This window comes from Felis catus, chromosome B2 (assembly GCF_018350175.1).
Source record: "Felis catus isolate Fca126 chromosome B2, F.catus_Fca126_mat1.0, whole genome shotgun sequence".
NCBI lineage: Eukaryota > Metazoa > Chordata > Mammalia > Carnivora > Felidae > Felis > Felis catus.
Genome location: NC_058372.1, coordinates 65,311,836 through 65,339,250, shown reverse-complemented (window position 1 = coordinate 65,339,250; position 27,415 = coordinate 65,311,836). Strand labels below are relative to the sequence as shown.

Below are 27,415 nucleotides of genomic sequence, written 5' to 3'. Positions count from 1 at the left end.
AGAGTGGCATGTCTTCAGGCTTCTCAAAAAGTATCCTCTTTTCAGTTTTTCAGTGAGTTAGTTAACCCTGCAGATGGTTTGCTCCTCTGGGCAAGGTGTTCAGTTGGCCTTCAGAGGATCTTTTCAACTCAGACAGTCCTCCACTGGCTGGGATTCTGAAGATAATGGTCAGCACTCAGGGCTGGGAGCAGATGATGAGAAGCACTGTTTTCCCAATTAGCAAGAACAGAGGGCTTTGTTACTACAGGTCCATTTATATGTGTATTTTGTAAAGGAAAGTATCATTTTGTTAACACATTATCTTTTTTAAAAATTTTTAAAAATTTTTTAAATTTATTTTTGAAGGAGAGAGACAGAACATGAGTGGGAAAAGGGCAGAGAGAGAGAGGGAGACACAGAATCCAAAGCAGGCTTCAGGCTCTGAGCTGTCAGCACAGAGCCTGACATGGGGCTTGAACTCACAATCTGTGAAATCATTACCTGAGTGAAGTCAGTCACCCAACTGACTGAGCCACCCAGGCGCCCCAACACATTATCTTTAAAATCACAAAATTGATAAGTGCTACATTTAGTGTTACATCTGGTAATGTAGAGCTTCAGGTAGCTGGAAGATCAGAGCAAATTGAGTCCATCCTGGAGGGAGAAGGAAAGATGTGCTGGGTCCTGAATAATTACTTAGGGGAGAACTAAAGACCTAACCATGAGCTGTTTTTTACATACTCCCACTTTTCTGAATTGGAAGAAAAAAAAACTCCATGTATTAAAATTTTTGCTCTTTTCTGAATGTTTCCAAATTTTCTACCTATCAACCCAGGAAAAATTTTCTACATATATATTTCATCTTTTAATTACTTATTTTAGAAGGATTGCAAAAAGAATGTATATTTAGCATCAGAGGTTGTCAATAATCCAAAGAAGTGAAGGTATGTCTTCTAGAAACTATAGATGTTCATTATAGAGATTTTGGAAACTACAGAAAAGAGCACCTGTAATCCCACCATTTAGAGATAATCTCTGTTAACATTTTGGTGTTAGCTTGTGTTTTTAAATGTTTTTCCTGAAGAGTGACTCCAGAAGTTTTCTAATATTTTGAACATTTTATTATGAAATTTAACCATCCATAAGTATAATCATTAGTTAATTGTTGTCTGACTGGAAACATATGCCAGAAAAGTTCTTTCTGAGCTGTAGGCACTCATTTATGGTTCTTAATAGCCTCGTGTTTTCTTCTTTCCTACAGCCCTAGTTGCATTTCCTAAAGACTTTCAAAGGGACTATAACAAGTGAAATGGTTAACTTCTGGAAATAAAAAGCCACCTGCTCTTATGAATAGTTTCTGGAAGTCATTCCATATTTTTGTTTGTTTGTTTTTTGTTTTTTAACAACCTCACCCCAGGTCATTTGGAAATGTATGGTATTTTTTTTTTAATCTTTATTTATTTTTGAGAGAGAGACAGAGTGTGGGCAGGGGAGGAGCAGAGAGAGAGAGAGACACAGAATCTGAAGGAGGCTCCAGGCCTCGAGCTGTCAGCACAGAGCCCGACGCGGGGCTCAAACTCATGAACCGTGAGATCATGACCTGAGCCAAAGTCAAACGCTCAACTGACTAAGCCACCCAGGCGCCCCGGAAATGTACAGTATTCTTAAGTTGCAGCCTTATGGAGTTTTGAGGATATTTTTCTATTGCTAACATAAAATGTTCACAATAAATGCACACATACTTTTTTTGGTCAACAAATAGGATGACTCCCTATTTTAACACCAGAAAGATCTGTTTCCTGACAAGATAGTAAACCTTCCATTAGTGTCATATTTAAATTTAAGGACTTTTATTTACTAATTATTTTATTTTTCGTATGTCTAATATACCTTAAAAAATGAAACATTGGAGTTATAAAAACCAGCATATTTGAAAGTGTTATATTTATTAATAAGCTATTTTGATTTAACAGCATTCTTCTTGCTCCACTCCTAAGTATTTAAAGGCATTTTGAAGACTTTCATGTCATTCTCCATTGCCACTTTGGAATTTTTGCTGTCTCACATTTCTCTAAAAAACAAAGAGTTATTTTTAGATTCATATTGTGCAGCTGTACCACCTTCTGGCCGTAAACAATATAATCATCACTGTTCTTCATGTCACTGATACACACTCTTTCAGGATTTTATTCTTTTTTTTATTGTTTACTTATTTATTTTGGGAGAGAGAGAGAGAGAGAGAGAGAGAGAGAATGTGTGATGACTGGGGAAAGGGCAGAGAGAGAAGAAGAGAGAGAGAATTCCAAGTAGGCGCCATGATGTCAGTGCAGAGCTCGATGTGAGGCTCAAACCTACAAATTGTGAGATCATGACCTGGTGGGCCAAAACCAAGAATCAAATGCCCAACTGACTGAGCCACCCAGGTGCCCCCTCTTTCAGAAGTTTAATATTTGTGTCAGTTACCGTGTTACCTCCAATTCCTGCCATAACCTTGGAAGAATTCAGTTTCCAAAGGAAACAGTACATCCCGTAGATGAGGCTTAGTTTCATAATCATTTTAAATCAAATTACTTTTGTCTATTTAATCAATATTCTTTCTTGGAATTGTTAACTAAACACAACTTTGATATTCGCCTCCACAACCAAATCTTCCTCTCCTTTCACTCTCATTTGCTTTTATTAAATCTGCTCTTTCATTAACTGAGACCAGTAGGTCTTAGATTGTTCTCTTTAATTCCATTTGATCAGTTCCCTTTTGGCTTTTCTTCTTCCCTTTATGGCTTAAATACTGTGGTCAAATTATTTCAACTAGTCCTTCCCAGTGTCTCAAAGTCTTACCAACTTGTGTTTTTGTTCTGATATATTGTGTAGGAAAACCCACTGCTCCTGGGTGTTGTCTTTACTCTGTCACTGCAACCTCTTTTGACACCAGATGTTTTCCCCACACCAAGAAATTCTGGGACGCTAGCTCTGTGCCCTACAATTTAACTCAATTCTAGCACTACCCACCCAGAGATAGAATCAGATTCCACAGTAGAGGCTCAGTCTCTCAAGACTGCCTTCCACTTCAGTTGCTAGTCGCCAGTAGTAGGTCTCCATATTACCCACAACTTCTGTCCAACTTGGCAACAGATTGGAGGTTCCCATGATCTTCTTCTTGGACTAGATTATTTTCCAGGACAACTCATAGAACTCAGAGAAACATTTACGTATATCCGTTTATTAAAGGTTACAGATGAACACTCAGACAAAGAGATAAAAAGGGTGAGATCTGGGAGGGTCCTGAGCTCAGCAGCTTCTATCCCTGTAGAGGTGAGGTACACCACTCTCCTGGTACATGGGTATATTCACCAACTTGGAGCTCTCCAAAAAAACAGTATTAGCATTTTATGGACACCCCTTATGTGGCCAGGATCAATTATTAACTCAATGTCTAGTCCCTCTTCTCTCCCTGGAGAATGGGACTGGGGCTGAAAGTTCCAAGCTTCTAACATTGGCTTGTTTTTGTTTTTGTTTTTATGAACAGACCCCATTCAGGAGTCATCCTGCGTCACTTTATTAGAACAAATTTTTTTTAAATCCCCCCAATTTCATATATATTCTAATATTATATATGCACAGAATAAATATATATTTAAACAAAAAGCTGTAATATCATATTGGAGATTTATAATATAAGAAACTGTAATACATGTGACAACTGTAATATAAAGTTTGGGGTGGTACATGGACTTACACAATTGTCAGATTTTTACATTTTATGTGAAGTATAAAATATTAACTCTAAGCAGACTGTGAAACAAATTAAGGATGTATATTATAAAAAAAAAAGAAAGAAAAAGAACAAAAGATACTCTTATCACCCAGGAAATTACAAAGGACTTGAGAACCCTATGTCAAGAACCAGGGTCAAAGACCCAAATATTAGAACAAAAGGTGGTCCTAGTGCTCTTATCACTTAGGAACTTACAAGGTTTCAGGATCCCTGTGTCAGGAATGAGGGACAGAGACCAATATATATCTTTTCTATTACCTCACATATGTGAAGCCACATTTCTCCATTATTCATCCATTTACCTTTTCTCCTCCTACCTGAAGACTTAGGAAGCCTGCTGAAAAAAAAAGATCTCAAAAACTTTTCAGATTGGAGTTTGTACAAATGTATGATTTCCAATATCCACTGAGCCTTTTATGTAGCCTTGAATTCCTTGTTCTTGGAAAGATCACTTTCCCACTTCCCACCACTATCTTCAACTCAGTACCTCACTTTAACTCAAGTCCCCCACCCCGTCTTTCTTGGCAGAGGGCCTTGTCTTCTACTTCCTAGTGAGAAGAAACTAACAAGTCCTCTCAGCTTCCTTTTTTGCTTACTTCCCATTTCACAGGATGAAGTGTTTTCTTCCTAAAACAAATCCCTCACAATGACTATTGGTTTCTCCAAAGATTTGCCATTATTTACTTTTTCAGGTTTTTATAAACATCTCTTCCTCATGAGTAAAATGCTTATCTCCATTTCTTCTGAACTGTTACTAAAGTCTGTAACATATGCTTTTTATGCTTTTCTTTATTTTCCAAGTTTTTTATGTATTATGTCACTATATACAAAAACAACTCAATGTAATACAATCCATTCTGTCTCTCACCTTGAGCAAATTTCTTGAAAGAATAATACCATTATATACCGAATATTTATATTTTCTCAGGGCTCCTAGGTGGCTCAGTTGATTAAGCATCCGACTTCGGCTCAGGTCATGATCTTGCGATTCGTGGGTTCGAGCCCTGCGTTGGGCTCTATGCTGACAGCTCAGTGTCTGGATCCCGCTCCAGGTTCTGTGTCTCCCTCTCACTCTGTCCCTCCCCCACTTGTACTCTGTCTTGCTGTCTCTCTCTCTCAAAAAAAAAATACAATTTTTTTTTACTGTTTATATTTTCTCACCTCTAATTTGTTATTCAGTCCCATGTCACCATGTCTCTGCTACACTTTGTCATGCCTTTGCTCACAAAAGTCACCGATAATTTTCTAAATAAATACATTAACACTTATTCCTTCTTTTTCTTACTTGACTTTTCTATGCCATGTGTTCAGGAGTCTTGTATTCTCTCTCCTACTTTACATGGTCTCCCTGGGTGATAGCATCCACATCCATGGCTTCCAGGGATACAGTCACACTAAGGATATCCAGGGTTTTGTCTTCTTTGAGCTCCCAAATTAGATCTTAACTCTCCATTGATTATCTCTTCATGGGTATGGAACACAAAAGGGTTAGAATGGGACCAGTCATCTCCTCATTCAAATCTTCTCTTCCTTCTTTGTTTTCTATATTGATGACTAGTAATGCCTGTATCCCATCTTCCAAGCCAGAAGAACCATTCTAGTCTACTTTGTTTTCCATATTCAATCATTTACCAAATCTATATTGTTTCTGACAAATACATGTAGAATATGTTATATAATTTTCCTTTTAATCCTAACTGTCCCATTTTACTATAGAGCAATTGCTTTCTAACTCTCTTTGGTAAGTGGCTACTCAATTTTAGCAAATCACCAGCTCTAATAGAGGAAACTTAATGGCCAGGCTTCTATTAGTTAACCCCATTTCCTAAATATGAATGGTAATCCAGGTTGGGCCATCAGATTCTTTCTTCTAAAAATCTGAAATATTTTTGAATAGAGGGACAGAGAGACCAAGAGTTGGTGGAACTGATACACAGTAATGGTGCCACTTTAGGTAGACTGCCCACAATTCCTATAGCACCCTTGGTTCTGTCCATTGTCTTAGTTGTTAATAACTTCCTCAAAGAAATGAGATAACATTTTACAGCAAATTTCCTTTTTTGTTAATTTTAGCCCATTTGTTCATGTTCCTTAAAACCAAAATATCCTTAAAGTATGCCCCCAGGTTTCTAATACTGCTATTGGAGTTCTCTTTCTGAAATGAGAGGTAGGTCTTATTTCTCTTCTTAAATTATTTCAGAGATACACCATGGCCTAGCATGTAAAATGAAAATTCCATAGCTAAGCATGAAAGAACCTTCGAAATCTGGGTTCTACTTCCTTCCTTGTGTTATTACCCAATACTTTCTGTGTATAGTAGTAATTCCAGCCCCAACACTTGTGATTCTGGGATCTTCTGTGTTGGGCAGGCAGCTGAGCCCTGGCCATGCCTCCCTTCCTGCTCAGTACTTTGGGTCTCCTCTCCCCTCCAGTGAATCCCCTCACTAATCTCCTCTAACACTCTTGGGTGCAGTCAGTGCCTTCTTCCCCTCTGTTCCCACAGCACATTCTTACTTCTGTAAGTGCTTATGATGCCAGAGGGTCACTATTGGTTTACATGCTTATTGACCTATCAGACTGGAAACTCCTTGGTGGCAAAGACATCTGGCCAAGGAGTCCATGTACCTCTGGAGGCATCGTCATGGGAAGGAAGATGACAAAAGATCAAAGACCCTTAGAAAGGTTGGAGAATGATGGTGGCCTTGTAAGCCTGTCAGGCAGCTTCCAGGGCAAGATACACCCTGACAGAAAAATGTATCATGATATCAGAAAAGAAAAGAAAAAAGAAAGAGAAAAGGAAGGAAGGAAGGAAGGAAGGAAGGAAGGAAGGAAGGAAGGAAGGAAGGAAGGAAAGAAGGAAAGAGGGAATTACTACATTTGAAGTTTTAGCAACTAAAAGTAGTGCTTCTCTAATTTGGAGCTATAGGGTTAACAACACAGAAAAAAACCTGTATGTCAGTATGGTGATAGCAGAAATGCAAGAGTCTGTGGCATGAGCATGGGGGATGTGAGGAGGAGTGGGATGACAGTTTAGGGACATATGCAGGACGTACTAGTGATGGCTGAATAAAAATTCAGGCACCACTAATTTGGCTTCTGGACACCAGAAGATCTTTACTGTTACTGGGCCCACATCACTGCCCTTTTTTGTAACCATTGCTGAGGTGACTAAAGAAAAGATCCAAATATCCCACAAATGATTTCTAGAAACAATGAGAACAGCTATTTGCACTCGGGACCTCTGTTGTTTAAGAGTTAGGAGAGATTGGTCAAGGATATTGAACAGATGAGTGAGTCAGTCTGAACACAAGGAGTGTAAGTATGTGACTAAGAAACCAAGGAGTACAATATGTTGAACAGAGGTTAATTAAAATATAAGTTTGGCAAGCACTAAAATTTTGGACTGCCTTAAAACTTTTTAAATGTTGCCACTTTAATATGCCCTTAGGTTTCTACTTATTTCTTTAATTACCATCTGTTAAGTGAACAGTGATGAAGAAGTAAAATAAAGTTTTCCCAGAGTTTCGGTATTAAATCTGCCTTAAAAATTCACTCATCTGTGAAACTTCACTTTATTTTTATTTTATTTTTAATTTTTTGGCTATTGCCTATTCTGTCCAGGCCAGCTACTTTTGGGTGTTTACTTATTCCAATATTCTCAGTTTTATGATGGTCACTATAACCACCATTTTAATATTCCCTGTGATGTTGCAGATGAAAAGTCTGAATCATTCTTATCTTGTGAAAATCATCTGCTAGGTTTGATGATGAAAAGGAAAGTGATTTTAAGAGCCCAGTATGGATGTACTTGTGCAGTTAGCATTTTAATATCTACCAACTGTGAATTTGATTTTGGCAGAACACATTGTCACCTTTATGGATATTTTAGTAGTGGCTGTTGATTACATGGTTTGACATTTTTTCTAGTATTATATTTATTAAAATGAACTATATTAAAATGAAGCAATCATAATGTTTACCACCACTCTGTGATATAAAAGGTAAAGGAGATTTCCGATTATTTGGTTTTCTACAACCTGGGTAGGAAACAGTAATATGGGTGCATTTTGATATAGCAAATTCGCTAGACAGATTTCCAGTTTGTCCTTTATCTACTGAAAACCTGCACCTAGGAGAAGTAAAAATGAATTAAATCCAATATAACCAGATTATATTAACTGCATAGAAGTCACAAGAAAAATCAACACTTTGGGGTTCCATTATAAAGTAAAAGAGATAAGCCAGCTGCTGAGGAAATGAGATATAAACCCCATGAAGACATAGAACTATTTTTTAGACTATGCCTGCCCTAAGGATTAGATTTAGATCAAATAGCTTGTTCTTAATGCCTTCCACCAATCTTGCTAGCCTTCTCATTGACAGGCACTTTGCCCCAACTCCCAAGTTTCCAGTTTTCCCTAAGTATCCAAATACTACATGTTTCTGATAGTCCAGTTCAATCTTATTTCAACTGGCCTCAAGTCTTGATGACTTCTGTCCCATCAGAATTATTTCACTAATTGGTGAACTGTGTATAACTAGCAGTTAAGTATATGCAGTACAGTATTGCTCACTATTGTGGCCTGTGTCCACATCTTTATTCTCTATGTAGATTGTAAACTTTAGAAGGCAGGTATCATGTTTCATACTATTGCACTGTCCACCCCAAGAAAACCCTGCACATATGTCTGGCATATATTTATTACTTGAGGTATGGCTTCCTATAGGCTTGCTGAAAAGAAGGGAAGAATGTTATAAAAAGATGATCTGGATTAACTAAATTAAATCTCCCTGCAGGATGGATTATTAATACTCATGCAATTCATTTGCTGACGCTTGAATTTGTACCATTTTTCAAAGAATGGGGAAGAAACAGGAAATAGTGGTAGTAGGGAATCAACAGGGAAGAATTCTATATAGATTCCCATTAATTCTGACTACTTTTCCTTAAGAAAGTTCTGTCTGTCTTAAATATGATTTATAAGTTGCTATACTTATACTTATACTTATACTTATCACTGTTGTATGAAAGCACAGTTTCTTCTGACAGCTGACTACCAGTTCATTAAATTTGCAGCTTGTTTCTTTTTTTCCTTCTTTTTATCCAAAGCAAATAGTCATTATTTTTTCTATTTCCTGTAACAGTTATTGCTACCATTAATCTATCCAATAAGTTCTACAGAGAGACATAAATCTGCCCCCAGTACCAGATAAGACAGATCCTCAAAGAAATAGATACTTAAATTAAAAATGACGTAATTTTAAGCTAGATTACAGTCTTTAAAAAAATTGTATTTCAACTTATTTGACCATCCATGACTCCATTCACACGCTCCTGTACATTTATTTAAGAAATAACAAATAACATACTCTATAAGGTAAGTAAATGAAATTGAAGACATTCTATTTAATCTAGCATTTCAGTTTTAAAATATGGCACTTCCAAAATTTGAAAGCAACCAAGATGTCCTCAATATGTAAATGTATGAACAAACTGGTATATACAATGGAATATTATTCCACTATTTTTTTAATTAGCAATTGAGCCCCAAAAGACATTGAGGAAACTTAAATGCATATTGCTAAGTTAAAGAAGCCTGAAAAAGCGACATACTGTATCATTCCAACTATGTGACATACTGGAAAAGGCAAAACTATGGAGATAGTAAAATAAAAAGATCAATGATTGCCAGGAGTTCACAGGAAGGAGGAAAGGTGGGATGAACAGGGGGAGCACAGGACATTTTTAGGGCAGTGAAAGAATTATGTATGATACTGTAATGGTAGATAGCTGGCATCATACAGTTGTTAAAACCCACAGAATATACAACACAAAAAGTGAACCGTAATATAAACTATAGACTTTATTTAATATATTAATATTGGCTCATCAATTGTAACAAACATACTACAGTAATGCAAGTTGTTGCTAATTGATGAGACTGGGATAAGGAAGGGGGTGAGGAGGCATGAAAACTGTCTGTCTTTTTTTTTTTTTAATCTTTTTTTTTTATTTTTTAAGTAGGCTCTATGCCCAACATGGGGCTTGAACTCATGACCCTGAGATCAAGAGTTGTGGGGTGCCTGGGTGGCTCAGTCAGTTAAGCGTCCGACTTTAGCTCAGGTCATGATCTCACGGTTCGTGGGTTTGAGCCCCACGTTGGGCTCTGTGCTGACAACTCAGAGCCTGGAGCCTGTTTCAGATTCTATGTCTCCCTCTCTCTCTGCCCCTCCCCTGTTCATGCTCTGTCTCTGTCTCAAAAATAAATGAACACTAAAAAAAAATTTTTTTTTTTTAAAGAGTTGCATGCTCTACCAATTGAACCAGGCAGGTGCCCTGAGAACTCTGTACTCTCTGCCCAATTTTTCTGTAAACCTAAAACTTCTCAAAAAGTAGTCCATTAAAAACAAATATGGGAACATGATTTTTTTTCTCATTTTATATGCAATGAGTTGTATTCTTTAGTTCAATATTTTGTTAATCTCTAAGATAACTGAACTTTATAAGGGCTAAAGTTGTTAATGACTTGTTCAGATGAATTTTAAAATCTGAGTATAAAAATGAATGTTACAGTGAGTGTGTTCAAAGGTTGTGTTGTCAAAATACATAAAGCAGTGGGCACAGAAGGATGGTTGATAAATATTATTTGAGAATATGCTATAGCACACCCAGAATCTGCAAGCTGTCATGTGTGGGTGCATCAACTCTCGTCTGTCATCCTTAATCTAGTGTCTCCTTCTCTAGCTTGTCAGAGCAGTGAATGGACTTTTGTTTGAGGGGAAATAAATGTCTCTTGTTTCATCTGTAGTCATATTTTTAAAAATGGATCCTGACTTGTAACATTTGGGGAGGCTAGTGTGTATATGGAAAGGATTTCAAAAATGAATGACTTAATTATGGTAATTTTACACTATTGAAATTAATTTTATACTATTTAACATTTATTAAATGTTCAGTTAATGACAGGCATTGACAAAATGCTTTTATAAGCATTCATACAGCATTTACTTAACAAATATCTAATAGGTGGCCACTAAGTGCCAGGCATTATTTATTTCTCATTATAACTCCGTAAAATGAAAGTTCTTATTATTTATATTTGCTGTTGAGGAAATATATTTTCAAGCTTAATGAAAATTTCCAATGGTCATGTAGTTAGAAACTGGAAGAGCCAGAATTCTGACTTCACACTCACCTGAATTTGACTCATACTACATCAAACCTAGAATTTTGAAGGTATATTACAGGGCACCGCTTTATTCTCATATATGGAACAGGCAAGGAGATAAGTTAAGTGAGAGATAAGGAAAGAGATAAGAATCAGGTCATTTCATTCTAAAAGTTATACATTTTGGGGGCACGGTGCTTTAGTGGCTCAGTAGGTTAAGCGTCCGACTTCGGCTCAAGTCATGATCTCGATTCCTGAGTTCAAGCCGCACATTGGGCTCTCTGCTGTCAGTGCAGAGCCTGCTTGGATCCTCTGTCTCCTTCTCTTTCTGCCCCTCCCAACTCATTTGCAGGTGTGCATTTTTTTTCCTATCAAAAGTAAGTATATTTTTTTTTAATTTTTTTTTTCAACGTTTATTTATTTTTGGGACAGAGAGAGACAGAGCATGAACGGGGGAGGGGCAGAGAGAGAGGGAGACACAGAATCGGAAACAGGCTCCAGGCTCCAAGCCATCAGCCCAGAGCCCGACGCGGGGCTCAAACTCACGGACGCGAGATGGTGACCTGGCTGAAGTCGGACGCTTAACCGACTGCGCCACCCAGGCGCCCCAAGTATATTTTTTTAAAAAGTTACACATTTTTGCCACATTTTGGTAAAATCTTTGAAGTTCCATTAATTTCTCCTTCTCCCAGTTCAACCTTAACTGGCAGTATGTTGGTAAATGTTTAACAACTGGCTGTCTAATATGAAAAGCCCTGATTTATAGCATTTACCAACTTCTGTGGAAGTTTACTCCTACCATGGCTGATACTAACATGACAAAGCTGAACACAGAGTTGGGAGGAGACATGCACCATTGGTTCATTTAGCCTGGCTTCAATATACCACTGTTTATATCCTGTCAAAATGGGCACTTACTAGTTGAGAAGTGATAAATTCCTGAAGGAAACTGTTTTGAGGATTGGAAGATTGAGGCTTTATAATATTTTTTGGTACACTGGGTTTGTTCCTTGAAAAAAATCTAGAGAGAAGAAACAGTTTTCCCCAGGAGATTTTATGGTATTCCATTCAAGGACCTTGAATAGTTTCTCAGGTGATGAGCTGATCTCAAAGTTCTGGAATTAAAAACAAGGAATGTGTCCAGCTACATAAGCCAGAGGTAGATTTTTGATATTGTTGCCAGATGATTTGCTGAATTAATTCTTTGGATTGGTGATGGCCTCTAGCATCAACTGGTCAAGAGGAACAAGTAATGAAAATAGGGAATAAAAATATTCCTAGAAACTCACGTATAAAGGGCTTTAGTTTATAATGTACATTCAGCATTCCCAGTAGGAGCTGATACTGGGAAAAGTGCCACACCACTCTGGCCTCTGCATTCTGGCACAACAGTGCTGTGCTGGAAGGAACTGCTATCTGCAGCAACTTTCAGCCCTCCGTTTATATACTGCCTCAGGACTCAACCGCCAGGAGGAGTGCAAGCACAGGAAGCATGGGTATATCCTGAGGTGATGGTAGGGGGTGGGGTGTTCTACAAGCTGCAGGGAACTCACCCAGGCCCAACCTCCTAACTACAATAAAAGCCAAAACCACTTGTTCCTCACTTGGCTCAACCATTCCAGATCAAGCTTGGGTGCTTGCCACGCTGTCCCCAGAAAATCTTACTCTATGATTAACAAACCTCTTCATATCCTCTGGGTACGTGCGTGTCACCATCAGTCTTGATACCCAGACCAATATCAAGTTTGGGATTGATTTCTCCCTTGATAGGACAACCACAAAACAATAAAACTAAGTCTATTTATTAATAACTAAAAGACCAGAAGATCTATGGAATCTTTATAGTCACACATTTATGTGGTTTGCACCAAGGGAGGGAACACCCCCAGCTTTCTTACTGGCTTCTGAGTGGGGCAGAAAAAGGAAGGGAAGTGTGAGACCTGAAAGCTGCTAGTGGCCAAATACCAAAGCGGAGTCTTTGAATTTAGATATAAGATAGTCCAATATAGTTTAGCTTGAACTTAATGTGCAGAAGGGCATGGGTAGAGTAATATCTAGATAATAGCCATTTGCACTGGGTGATAAGTATGTGGAAGCTTACTACCCTGTTCTCTTTTCATATGACCGAAATTTTCCATAAGTTTTTGAAAAGTATAGTCCAGTCTAATATCACAACTTCAGCCTCTCATCCAACTTAAGCTTCTCACTTTTCGCCAGCATGGGCTTGATTCAGATTCAGAAATCTACAGAACAGAGTGGGGTATAATCCATTTCCTTTCCATTTCTCGACTTCCTCTCTGTGGCACTTCTGGCTGCTATCTTGAGAGCTGGGAAGAGAAAGTGAGGACTGACAAGGTTGTGGTCCAGCACTGGTGTGCTCCAGAGTGTGGGAGGTGCCCAAATGCTGAGTGCTGGGTCACGTTTATGGATGCACACAGACTTTGTGAATCCTTTCACTTGGGCCTTCTTGTAGCCCCAATTCCAAGGTGAGAATGCAATCTCTGGCTGGCCATTTACAACACCCGCACCCACACCCACCTCCATCCCCTCCAATTGTAATCCTTCTGCCAGGGATGCCTACACCTGGAAGGAAGTGCTCTAGAGCAGAGTCTTGATCAACAGAAACCCATGATAGGAGTGCTGTTTACATCCTAAGCATTCTGTGTTCATCCTGCCTTGGGGGAATCTACAGACTGCCTTTATCCCTTAGTCTTCCCCAGGTGAGAGTCCAGTGCAAGTCCTTATGACACTACATCCCAGCTAACCAAGGGAGTATCTGTAAGAATCGGAGGCTGTGGGGCCAGCAGATTTCTGCAGCTTAACAAACATCCCTCAGGAGTGGGTGGTCACCCTCCCTGGTCTTGGCAAGTGCTCATGTCGCCCATGCATGGCTCCCTGGAAGCTCTCCTCACATAGCTTGTTGTGGAGCAAAGTCAGCTCTTTTCTTACCCCCAAAGGGTGATACACTGCATTCTGGCAACTGTCCCCAGAGAAAATCTTTACTCCTAACCTTCCCACAGTCCCTTTTTCATAAATACCCTAGAAGTGGAGTGTGGAGTTATAGGTGGCCAAACTGTGTTTTGGATTACCACTTAGCAAATTTTGTCTAAATGCTCTGGCATCTCCTTTTAGAATATGCAGACAATTAACACTCTTCCTTATCAGCTTTGGGGCCTCAGCCAAAATTCTAAAACAACAGGGAATTCACACTTAGCGTCCTCCCTCTTGCATTTGCGATCATTTTAAGGCAATGTTGCTCATGACATTTCAGGGGAAAAAATGTATTATAAAATGTGTTTGTTGGTGGTTTTGTAAAACCTCTTAGGAATTAGTAAGAATCCTATTTGGGTGATAAACACTTATAGGTACATGACACTGATAGAGAGACGTGAGCATTCACAGAAAATGGCTCGCAATTTCCATCTACAGATTACTGGACTCAAGTGATTTTAAAGCCTGGGAGCTAAAGAAATCAGTGAGAGTTGGGGAAAGTCTACCTATTACTACTCTACTGAATACTACTAAGAAAAATCTTTGTTGCGTGAAATCATGATCTAGAACCTCATTCTTTTCACACCAGATACAGAAAAAGAAGCAAAAACAAAAGGATTGGAGGGGAAGATGCCATTGCCCTGTGCCTACCAATGTTTTTGTCCAAACAAAAAAGGCAGGACCTAGTGACAGCCCAGATACTCCTAAAGACGAAAGATGAAACTGAGAAAGGTACCTGTTTGATATCATTCTTATTAAAAAGGGGATTTTCAAGTCAATTTACATATAGCTCCTACCTTGTGTTCACTAAGAGAACTAGTCTTTTATCAAATGGTGTTTAGATGTTTCAAGGCATTTTTTGTGACAAAAACAGAAATCTTTTTAAGTTCTACCTTTCAGCCATGAGTCTTAAACGGTTCAGTTGTGGTGTGTGTTTGTGGGGGGGAGGGAGGGGAAGGGGGAGCAGTTCTTCTTTTCAGTGCCATCTGGATGGCACTGTTCACTTTGACTCTGGGGATCAGAGTATGAGGTGAACCATCTGGATTCTTTTCCCCTCCTGGTGATATGTTAGAAGGTACTTGGCACAGAGGACAGATTTGCATGGAAGCAAAAATAATAAGGTAAGAAATGAGAGACCAGACCTTTGCTTTTAGACCCTGCTCCACAGAGCATGCAGGGGCCACCCCAGGGACCTGGGCAGGGGAGGGCCTGCAGCTCAAGTGTAGTTACCCACACAACCACCAAAGCCAGGCCATTAAAAAGAGCTCTTTTACAGATTAAGCTTTTGCTTTCCTCTAAAGAAAACCTGTTACTTCACAAATAATAATACTAATAATAATAATAACAATAGTAATAAGTTTTGGAAACAATGATATGTTTCAACTCTTATATGTCCTAGGAGAGGGGTTCAGAAGGAGTGAATGATTTGCACAAGTTCATGGCAGGGCTGTACAGGAATCCAAACCTCCTGACAAACCTCAGTGCACATACGTACAGTTGTGCTGGCCTAGCACAACCCTGCCCTACTCTCCCCCCACCCCCCTACCATGCAGGGAGCCACAGAAACAGCACCTTCTGAGGTGAACAGACTTCTGGGTTAGTCATTTTCCCCTCATTCCATCTTGATCCTTCTGAATGTCAGCGAAAGCCAGGAATGAGTCTTCTAAAACAAATCTCTCTCATGTCTTTTTTTTCTTGTTTCCTTTGTGTGTCTGTCACTGAATAATTCTTCCTGAGCCTGCTCAGATCTCTGAAATCCCTGAACCTGTATTGAGGAAAAACAAGGGAACAAAGCTGCCTGTGTGCACATGGATATGTGACTTCTGGCATTTTGACATTACCGGAATGAATCCGAATTGAGATCTTTCCAGTTGAGGAGTAAACTCCAGAGGCAGAGGAAGGGGAATTGAAAATCAGGAAGCTTCCATCTTCACTTAATAGATTGTTATATAGAAATCAATATAACAAGTGTGCCAGTCAAATGAGATAAGGTTTGTGAATTGTTTATTACCTCTGATGGACAAACAAAAACAAGACACCCAGAGGCACTAGTGCGGGTGTCCCAGGTTTCATGATACCTGGTTCTAGTCTTGGCTCTGCCCCCAACTAGGAGTGTGAGAAGGTCACTTCACCTTTCCAGGCCTAGTCACTTCCTCTATAAAATGAGTAGTTACTGCCAGCATTGGTAATTTGGGATTCAATCACACTTAGGGAGCTAAACCAGATTTCTGGCACTGCTGCTTTGTAAGGCTGCTTTTGACCTAAGCATATGCAATGCTAAATATAATGTTTGAACTGCATTTCTGTCTCTGTTTATGGCTTCTTTTACTAAGCTGAGATGAGCCTGTTTGGTTTAAGGCTTGATAGCCTGGGTGTGTTGAGCACGTTCAAACGGTACTGCCTGTAACTGCAGCCTTTCTGGAATTGGCTATGGAAAAACAGCAGGAATCTCAAGTGAGGCTATACTCTTAATAACTAGATAAACTGCAAAATCAAAAGTCCTTATTAACTGAATGGTATGTATGAATATCTGGGCTGAAATACTTATATTTACAAAGTAATAGCAACTGAGCAGCAGGAACCTTTCCATCCCTGGGCAAAGCTGCTTAGGGACTGAATAGCCCTCTTTAGTGTCCTCTCCCCATCCAGAAGGTGATTACCACAGGCAGACTCTTGAACAAGCTCACTAGTTTTCTTCTAACCAGCTGTATAGATGCTCAGCAGTCTGTCACCAACAAGGATCACATGTGTCCCTCTTTTGTGAACTAAACAGCTCCCCACCAACAGCAAGATCTGGGGCCAGAGCCTGCCCACTGCTTCCAGCACAGTCTGAGATGCTGTCCACTACTGATGACGGAATTGCACAGGGAAGTGATCTTGGCAGAGCCAGGGTGTGATGAAAGACCTCTAGTTTTGGGTGGTTTTATTTATTTTATTTTTATTTTATTTTATTTTATTTATTTTTTTTAATTTACATCCAAGTTAGTTAGCATATAGTGCAACAATGATTTCAGGAGTAGATTCCTTAGTGCCCCTTACCCATTTAGCCCATCCCCCTCCCCCACAACCTCTCCAGTAACCCTCTGGTTGTTCTCCATATTTAAAAGTCTCTTATGTTTTTGTTCCCCTCCCTGTTTTTATATTATTTTTGTTTCCCTTCCCTTGTGTTCATCTTTTCTGTGTCTTAAAGTCCTCATATGAGTGAAGTCATATGATATTTGTCTTTCTTTGACTAATTTCACTTAGCATATACCCTCCAGTTCCATCCACGTAGTCACAAACAGCAATATTTCATTCTCTTTAATTGCCGAGTAATACTCCATTGTATATATATACATTCATCCATCGATGGACATTTGGGCTCTTTCCATACTTTCGCCATTGTTGATAGTGCTGGTATAAACATTGGGGTGCATGTGCCCCTTTGAAACAGCATACCTATATCCCTTGGATAAATACCTAGTGATGCAATTGCTAGGTCATAGGGTAGTGCTATTTTTGGTTTTTTGAGGAACTTCCATACTGTTTTCCAGAGTGGCTGCACCAGCTTCCATTCCCACCAACAATGCAAAAGGGATCCTCTTTCTCCGCATCCTTGCCAACAACTGTTGTTGCCTGAGTTGTTAATGTTAGCCATTCTGACAGGTGTAAGGTGGTATCTCATTGTGGTTTTCATTTGTATTTCCCTGATGATGAGTGATGGTGAGCATTTTTTCATGTGTCTGTTGGCCATCTGAATGTCTACTTTGGAGAGGTGTCTATTCATGTCTTTTGCCCATTTCTTCACTGGACTATTTGTTTTTTGGGTGTTGAGTTTGATAAGTTCTTTATAGATTTTGGATACTAGCCCTTTATCTGATAAGTCGTTTGCAAATACCTTATCCCATTGCATCGGTTGCCTTTTAGTTTTGTTAATTGTTTCCTTCACTGTGAAGAAGTTTTTTATTTTGATGAGACACCAGTAGTTCATTTTTGCTTGTGTTTTCCTTGCCTCCAGAGACGTTTTCAGTAAGAAGTTGCTTCGGCAAAAATCAAAGAGGTTTTTTCTTGCTTTCTCCTTGAGGATTGTGATGGCTTTCTGTCTTACATTGAGGTCTTTCATCCAATTTGAGTTTATTTTTGTGTATGCTGTAAGAAAGTGGTCCAGGTTCATTCTTCTGCATGTTGCTGTCCAGTTGTCCCAGTACCACTTGCTGAAGAGACTGCATTTTTTCCATTGGATATTCTGTCCTGCTTTGTCAAACCTAGTTGGCCATGCATTTGTGGGTCCGTTTCTGGGTTCTCTATTCTGTTCCATTGATCTGTCTGTTCTTGTGCCAGTACCATACTGTATTGATGATTATAGCTTTGTAGTATAGCTTGAAGTCCAGGATTGTAATACTTCCTGCTTTGGTTTTCTTTTTCAAGATTGCTTTGGCTATTCGGGGTCTTATCTGGTTCCATACAAATTTTAGGATTAATTGTTCTAGCTCTGAAGAATGCTGGTGTTATTTTGATAGGGATTGCATTCAATATGTAGATGGCTTTGGATAATATTGACATTTTAACAATATTTGTTCTTCCTATCCAGGAGCATGAAATCTTTTTCCATTTTTCTGTGTCTTCTTCAATTTCTTTCATGAGCTTTCTATAGTTTTCAGTGTATAGATTTTTCACCTCTTTGGTTAGATTTATTTGTAGGTATTTTATGGTTTTTGGTGTGATTGTAAATGGGATCAATTCCTTGATTTCTGTTTCTGTTGCTTCATTGTTGGTGTATAGGAATGCAACCAATTTCTGTGCATTGATTTTATATCCTGCAACTTTGCTGAATTCATGGATCAGTTCTAGCAGTTTTTTGGTGGAATCTTTAGGGTTTTCCATATAGAGTATCATGTCATCTGTGAAGAGTGAAGAGTGAAAGTTTGATCTTCCCCTGGCCAATTTGGATGCCTTTTATTTCTTTGTGTTGTCTTACTGCAGAGGCTAAGACTTCCAATACTATGCTGAATAGCACTGATGAGAGTGGACATCCCTGTCTTGTTCCTGACCTTAGGGGGAAGACTCTCAGTTTTTCCCCATTGAGGGTGATATTAGCATTGGGTCGTTCATATATGGCTTTATGATCTCAAGGTGTGCTCCTTCTATCCCTACTTTTTATCAAGAAAGGATGCTGCATTTTGTCAAATGCTTTCTCTGCATCTATTGAGAGGATCATATGGTTCTTGTCCTTTCTTTCATTGATGTGATGAATCACGTTAATTGTTTTGTGGATATTGACCCAGCCCTGCATCCCAGGTATAAATCCCACTTGGTCATAGTGAATAATTTTTTTAATGTATTGTTGGATCCGGTTGGCTATTATCTTGTTGAGGATTTTTGCCTCCATGTTCATCAGGGAAATTGGTCTATAGTTCTCCTTTCTAGTGGGGTCTCTGTCTTGTTTTGGAATCAAGGTAATGCTGGCTTCATAGAATGAGTTTGGAAGTTTTCCTTCCATTTCTATTTTTTTGGAACAGCTTCAAGAGAATAGGTGTTCACTCTTTCTTAAATGTTTGGTAGAGTTTCCCTGGAAAGCCATCTGGCCCTGGACTCTTGTTTTTTGGGAGATTTTTTATTACTGATTTGATTTCCTTACTGGTTATGGGTCTGTTCAAATATTCTGTTTCTTCCTGTTTCAGTTTTGGTAGTGTATATGTTTCTAGGAATTTGTCCATTTCTTCCAGATTGCCCATTCTACTGGTGTATAATTGCTCAAAATATTCTCTTATTGTTGTTTTTATTTCTGCTGTCGGTTGTGATCTCTTACATTCTTGATTTTATTTATTTGGGTCCTTTTCTTTTTGATCAAACTGGCTAGTGGTTTATCAGTTTTGTTAATTCTTTCATAGAACCAGCTTCTGCTTTCATTGATCTGTTCTACGTTTTTTTGGTTTTGATAGCATTGATTTCTGCTCTAATATTTATTATTTCCTGTGTTTTGCTGGTTTGGGGTTTTATTTGGTGTTCTTTTTCCAGCTTTTTAAGGTATAAGGTTAGGTTGTGTATCTGAGACCTTTCTTCCTTCTTTGGGAAGGTCTGGATTGCTATATGCTTTCCTCTTATGACCACCCTTGCTCTGTCCCAGAGGTTTTGGGCTGTGGTGTTATCATTTTCATAGGCTTCCATGTACTTTTTAATTTCCTCTTGAACTTATTGGTCAGCCCGTTAATTCTTCAGTAGGATATTGTTTAGTCTCCAAGGTTTGTTTCCTTTCCAAATTTTTTCTTGTGGTTGATTTAGAGTTTCATAGCATTGTGGCCTGAAAATATGCACGGTATGATCTCAATCTTTTTGTACTTGTTGAGGGCTGATTTGTGTCCCCGTGTGTGATTTATTCTGGAGAATGGTCCATGTGCACTGGAGAAGAACGTATATTCCACTGCTTTAGGATGAAATGTTCTGAATATATCTGTTAAGTCTATCTGGTCCAGTGTGTCATTCAAAGCCATTGTTTCCTTGTTGAGTTTTTGATTAGATGATCTGTCCATTGCTGTGAGTGGGGTGTTGAAGTCTCCTACTATTATGGTATTACTATCGATGAGTTTCTTTATGTTTGTGATGAATTAATTTATATATTTGGGTGCTCTCACATTTGGTTCATAAATGTTTCCACTTGTTCTTTGTGGATAGACTCCCTTCGTTATGAAATAATGCCCTTCTTCATCTCTTGTTACAGTCTTTATTTTAAAGTGTGGTTTGTCTGATGTAAGTATGGGTACTCATGCTTTCTTTTGTTGACCATTACCATGATAGATGGTTCGCCATCCCCTTACTTTCAATCTCAAGGTGTCTTTACATCTCAAGTGGGTCTCTTGTAAACAGCATATAGAGAGATCTTGTTTTCTTATCCATTCCTTTACCCTATGTCTTTTCATTGGAGCATTTAGTCCATTGACGTTAGAGTGAGTACTGAAAGATATGAATTTATTGCAATTTTGTTTTCTTGTATACTTGGAGTTTCTATTGGTGTTCTCTTGTCCTTCTAATCTTTGTTGCTTTTGGTCTTTTTTTCTTTTTCATCTTTTCTCCCCTCAGAGAAAAATCCTCTTAAAATTTCTTTCAGGGGTGGTTTAGTGGTCGTGAACTCCTTTAATTTTGGTTTGTCTGGGAAACTTTTAATCTCTCCTTCTATTTTGAATGACAGCCTTGCTGGATAAAGAATTCTTGGCTGCATATTTTTCTGATTCAGCACACTGAATATATCCTGCCACTCCTTTCTGGCCTGCCAAGTTTCTGTAGATAGGTCTGCTGCAAACCTGATCTGTCTTCCCTTGTAGGTTAAGGAATTTTTTTCCCTTGAGGCCCTCATGATTTTTCCTTGCCTGAGTATTTTGTGAATTTGACTATGATATGCCTTGTTGATGGTCAGTTTTGTTGAATCTAATGGGAGTCCTCTGTGCTTCCTGGATTTGGATGTCTGTGTCTTTCCCCAGGTTAGTAAAGTTTTCCACTATGATTTGCTCACAAAGCCCTTCTACCCCTTTTTCTCTCTCTTCATCATTTGGGACCCCTATGATTCGGATGTTGTTCCCTTTTAATGAGTCATTGATTTCTCTAATTCTTAAATCATGTTCTTTTGTCTTAGTCTCCCTCTTTTTTTCTGCTTCATTATTCTCCATAAATTTGTCCTTTATATCGCTGATTCTGTGCTCTGACTCATCCATCCTTGCCACCGTGGCAGTCATTCGAGATTGCAGCTCAGTTATAGCATTTTTTGTTTCATTCTGACTAGCTTTTACTCTTTCATCTCAAGAGAAAGGGATTCTAATGTGTTTTTGATTCCAGCTAGTATTCTTATTATTGTGATTCTAAATTCTGACTCAAACATCTTGCTTGTATCTGTGTTAAGTCCCTGGCTGTCATTTCTTCCTGCTCTTTCTTTTGGGGTGAATTCCTTCATTGCATCATTTTGGAGGGAGAAAAGGAATTAATGAGGTAAAAAAAATTAAAATTAAAAAAATTTTAAATTAAAAAATTAAAGACAACACACAGACAAAAAAAATCAAATAAATGATGCTAGATCCTAGGTGTATTTGCTTCTGGGTGTTGAAAGGGGCTTGGGAGGTTAGAGAAAAAAAAGGAAAGGAAAAAAGAAATCATTTGAAAATTTGAAAAAATGAATACACTGAAATAGAATAAAATGAAATGATGGAAGTAAAATAGAATTTGAAAAAGTTTACACAAAAGTAAAGAATATAGTAGAAAAAATTAAAGAAAATATTTTTAATAAAAATTGAAAATAAAAGTAATTTTTTCTCTTTCTGTATTCAAGAAAGAGAAAAGAAACAAAAAGAAAAAAATAGATAATTGAATAGATTGACCACTGAACGGACTGAAATACGATTGAAATTACTTCACTTCCCTCTAGAAGTCAAACTATGAGTGCTTTGTAGTCAGTAAACTAAGCAGGCGGAGAGATTTGTGTTCCTGAAGAGCCAGTTTGGCCCAGTTGGGCAGGACTTAGTGTAATGGCTCCATTCTCCACTAGATGGCGCTGCATAGCTTACTGTGGCAGATCGTTGTCCTTGTAGGTGCGTATGCACATGCGCAGGAGCGGTGAAAATGGCGTCACTCAGCTACCCAGTCTCTAGTATCAGAACTCTGTTCTCCTGGATCTGCAATCATGCACCCTTCCTTTGTCTCTGGCTTAAGTCCACTCCTCGCTTTTATACTGTCTGTGACCAAGCCCTAGGCAGCACCTCCCTCCTGAGTTTTATCTCATATGCGGCTATTTTTCCTGACCGCTTACTTGTGAGGGATTGCAGCTCTGACCCATTCTGCCCCTCTGTGGGAGGGTCTCACCAAGCAATAGCCTGGTGCTGGCTGCACCCAGGAATGTTCGCTGGATTGTGTTGCTGTCGATGCCCAGAGACTGCAGCTAGGTGCCAGCCGCCCCAGAAAAAGTTCACGCCATCATGTAGCAGCAATATCAGGGCTTATGGAAAGTCATAGCACACATCTGGGATCAGGCTTCACCTCCACGATGTTGTTCCAGCACCAGGGAATGTGGTTGTTCTCCCTGGTCCACTGGGACCTTTGCCTGTGGGGGTGCCACACAGCCTCTACCAGATGTCCTCCCAGCAGGAGAACTGTCTGTTCCCATGTGGCCCAAAAACCTCTGGACTTCACTCTGCTCCTGGGGATTCAACCTTCTCACCAGAGCACTGCCAGGTATCGTGCTGCAGAGTTTCAGACTCTGTTCTCCCCCTGTTTATAGAGTCTTAATGGAATTTAAACCCTCTCTTTTCTCCTTTCTCCTTTTTTATTTTAGTCCCTGCAGCTGTTTCCACTTTTCCACTCTCTTTCCAGCTGCTTTGGGGGGGGTGCTTTTCCCATATTCTCCACCCCCACCCACCATCTACATCCTCTCTCTTCAAGGATAAATGGCTTCGTGCCCTCCACATCTTCTCTCTCCCCCAGTTCACCTCTCTGTGCCACGTACCTGCTGAGTTCTGTGGTTCAGGTTGTGCAGATTTTTGTGTTACTCCTAAGATCAGTTTTCTAGGTGTGCAGGATGGTTTAGTGTTAACCTGGCTGTATTTCATGGACACAAGACACAAAAAAAACTCCCATGTTGTTCTGCCATCTTGGCTCCTCCCTGGTGGTTTTATTTTCAATTGCAGATGAAAAAACCTGCCCTTCTATAACCTGTGCCCAGAGACTTTTCAGGAGTGCCTAAACCCAAGATAATTAAGAAATGATAGAAATTTATTTGGAAAGTCAATTGGGGAGGGAGATTACCTTTGATACAGGCCATTCAGTGGTTTATATGGAGGGGTGAAATGTAGAGGTTTTAAAAAGTGGACAATTCCTGTTCTTAAATTTGTTTGTAAAGAAAACCGTAATGTCTTTAAATCACTCTTCGGTAAATAGATTACCTTTTTGCAGTGTTAAAATAAAACAAAACACTTGGGAGCAAAGCAAACCCAATTGCCCAAACGCTATGGGATGAAAGTCAGCAAGTTCTGCATCTCAGCTGTCAGGGAGCTCTCAGAAGGTCACCACTGGTCTCTGGAAGGTAAATTGTGTTCTCTGCATGTTACCAATATGTCCAATTACAATGTATATTGGCAGTGGCATCCACAGGACCCAGGTCTTATGATAGCAGGAAGTACACTAGAAATGGAGAGCAGTCTATCTATCATGTACACTTATTAAGCACTGACCACGGCAGCTCATCTAAAGTGGAGGAGGAGCCTTGGCAGCAAATACTAGAAGAGGGCAATTCAGTGGTGTGGGTTCCTCAGCAAGGCTGCTGATTGGCAGCTCATGGTTACAGAGTCCCTAGAAAAGCATGCGTGCGGGCTATCACATTACTTGTGGATGGCTTCTACAGGGTAGTGTTCTATTTCTACTGGTGTGGGGGTGAGGAAGTGGGGGAAATGGATTCGTGTGTGACAATGAATTTACAGAAATAGAAAAATGTCAAAAAATATAAAGAGAAGACCAAGTCCTTTAAAAAGGCTGTTAAAGAGCTTTTTGGAAAGAAAACATGTTTTTCTCCTCTCCTGACCCCTACCAAGCTAGTGGGGCAGCGTAAAGGTGAGGAGACCCAAAGGTCTTCCAGTCTATCTACATTAAATAGGGAAAAAAATGTTTTTGTGAATTTTAGTTGGTAAATAGGAAAGAAGATAAGAGCCTCTGTTTGTTACTCCTTAGTTTTCAAAGCACTTCCACAAAGTATTATTTGCTCTTACTACTTCCTTTTACAGATGTGGAAAAGATGTCAAATGACTTATGCAAATCCCACAATGATATGTTGGAAAGTTGTGATGAGAATGCCAACCGACCAGACAGAATCCTTCCTCTTCTCTTGGGTGGCACCTTTTCAGCTTCTCTAAGCTTTTAATTTTTTTTAATGTTTATTCATTTTTGAGAGAGAGAACAAGAGTGAGCGAGTGCCAGGGAGGGGCAGAAAGATAAGGAGAAACAGAATCTGAAGCAGGCCCCAGGCTCTGAGCTGTCAGCACAGAGCCCGATGTGGGGCTCAAACTCATGAACTGTGAGATCATGACCTGAGCCGAGTCAGACACTTAACAGACTGAGCCATCCAGACACCCCAGCTTCTCTAAGCTTTTAAAGAAGGGGTGATTTTCAAATGATACTCTGATGATGCTCAGATTTGAGCAGCTCCTTCAGCCTTAAAAAGCCCTTTATATAATAGAAATAATACCAATTATTAGTATGATATAGGTGATATAGATAATAATTGTAATTTGTTGAGCACTCATTACTAACTATGTGTTGGGAATTGTACTACGCATATTTGCATACATTGCCTAATGTAATTCTCACAGAAGCCTTTTTAGGAAAGTGACATTGCGTGCCCCACTTTGAAAGTGATCGCTCTGGAGTAGTACAGTGAAAGTTACTTGCAAAAGGCTATAGAGCTAGGGATTATTGCAACATGGATTTGCTCCCCAATGTGCTTTGTCTGTAATTGTACTGGCATTATTAATCATGCATCACCTGCTCCAAGTGAATACCACCCAACCTGATATCTTGCCTGATGCCTTATCACCAAGGATGGTTTTATCATTACAAGAGGTCTGTGCTCTTTACTCCAGAGATACCATATTAGAGGCTCTACATGACCCGTTACAAGGCCCTAGAATATTCTGGCATTAATGGCTAAGAACATTGCTTTGTGTTAGAGAGACCTGGATACAAATGCTGTCTCAGCAATGGACTAGTTGTGGCACCTGTGTTACTTAACCTTTTGGAGGATCTGTTTCTTTTTCAATAGGTTAGGGCAACCCTACCTACCTTATAGTGTTGGTGGGAACATGAAAACCAAGTGCAGTAGCTATATAAAGTGCTGGCAACTAGTGAGTCTTCAGTGTAGTGATTATGTTGTCTCTACATCACTGAGTTTTTCTGAAAACTCATTGTTTGGTTATGTCTGCTCTACCTTCTCTCAGACTTCACTAAGAGGCAGGTATTTCTTTCAAATCATTACTGAGAACCAACCATGTCAGACACTGTGCCAGGTACTTGGAATAGAGAAATAAACATTATCCTTGATCTTAAAGAAATTACTTGAGTGGTAAAAGGGGCAGGCCCAAAATAGTTACAGTAGAATGTGATAATAAAGGCTGGAATATTGTACTTGGGAACACAGAGGAATAACTAATTCTATCTGGAGGCAGTTGAGAAGAGTTCAAAGATATGCAGTGAACAAGACAAATAAATGGCAAATCCAAATCCTGTATCTCCTCCAAGAGGAGAAGATGGCAAGATAACATTTTTTTCTACGGTCCTTTATGAGCATTGTGCCAAGACAAGGCAAAGACATTATCTGAGGCTGACCTAGTCATTACGTACCCAGGTTGGCCCACAAGAAGAATGATAGGGCTCCTGTGCCCAGCTAAGACAGTGATTCCCCATAGAGCCCACAGTCTAGGCTTAAGGTTTGTACATCCTGTTTTTTGCTCCTAAAGAAGCAAAAAATTGTTACGAGTTTCTATTCAAGTGAACTCTGTGGAGAAGATGGGCATGATTCCTTTCATTGGCCATCATTTGCTTTTCCCTGCTCACTCAAAATATATGTCTTTCATGTGAAATCTGCTCTCAGCTCCACCAATCAACCAAGAACCTAGGCCATCCCAGTCTGTCTCACAGCAGTTTCCTTGACAACCAGGGCCCCCACCCTAGAGCTCACCAAACCACAGTGAGACGGAGGGAAGCCCTGCAGGAGTGTCAGCACTCTCTCTGTTTTTAAAAACTAAGAGACCACATCAGAGATTCTCTCTCTTGCAAAAATGCCAACCTAGTTGCCATCACTTTGTGTTTGTACAGCATCTTTCATCTGGGCACCTTAAAGCAGAAATGCTTTTGCAGCATGGGTCTTACACTGTCAAGAAGAATGTCATCATTATTCCCATTGTTTCTGTAGGGAATCCAGAGCGAGAAAAATCAAAGGATTATCTGGGGGGCTCTTTTGTTCTCCTATTTTATTTTTATTTTTAACTATGTGCGTGGCCTTCCCTCGCAGTTACTCTTTCAGTTGCTTGTGAAAATGCCAGACTACAGTACTAAAATATTGAGGTGAAAATCACAGAATTTTGTATGGTTCCCCAATCAGTATAGCCCCGTTGATCTTCCACAGTAATCAAACTGAACTCAACCGATGTCCAAGCCAGGCATTGTGATTGTGGTATGTAATCTGGCTGGCTGGGGATTGTCAGTGAAGAGGGTCCACATAGCAGGAAAGAGTGACTTTTCTCTCTGTCAACCACTGCTCATATCTGGAGTGTTCCCAAGGAGCTCCTAATAATGGGGAAAATATTGAGGATCACCATTGAGTGTATGAAACTGTCCAAACAGAGCTGGGCCTCTCAAACCCTAGCATCTGTGTGCATCACCCAGGGAGCAGGGAACCTGGTTCTGATTCAGTCTAAGGTGGGACCTGAGGTTCTGCATTTCTGACATGTTCCCATGTGATGCTGCTGCTGCTGTTGGTTGGAGGACTGGACTTTCA

General features: G+C 39.5%; 1 long non-coding RNA gene across 4 annotated transcripts in view; it reads left to right on the top strand.

The window, feature by feature from the left end:
- LOC123385431 overlaps window positions 1–27,415 on the top strand; it is an 88,387-nt gene that overhangs the window by 14,122 nt on the left and 46,850 nt on the right. For all 4 annotated transcript variants that reach the window (XR_006597912.1, XR_006597911.1, XR_006597910.1 and 1 more), the window contains exon 2: window positions 14,504–14,646. This is a non-coding gene — a long non-coding RNA (uncharacterized LOC123385431). The remainder of the gene's footprint in view (window positions 1–14,503; window positions 14,647–27,415) is intronic.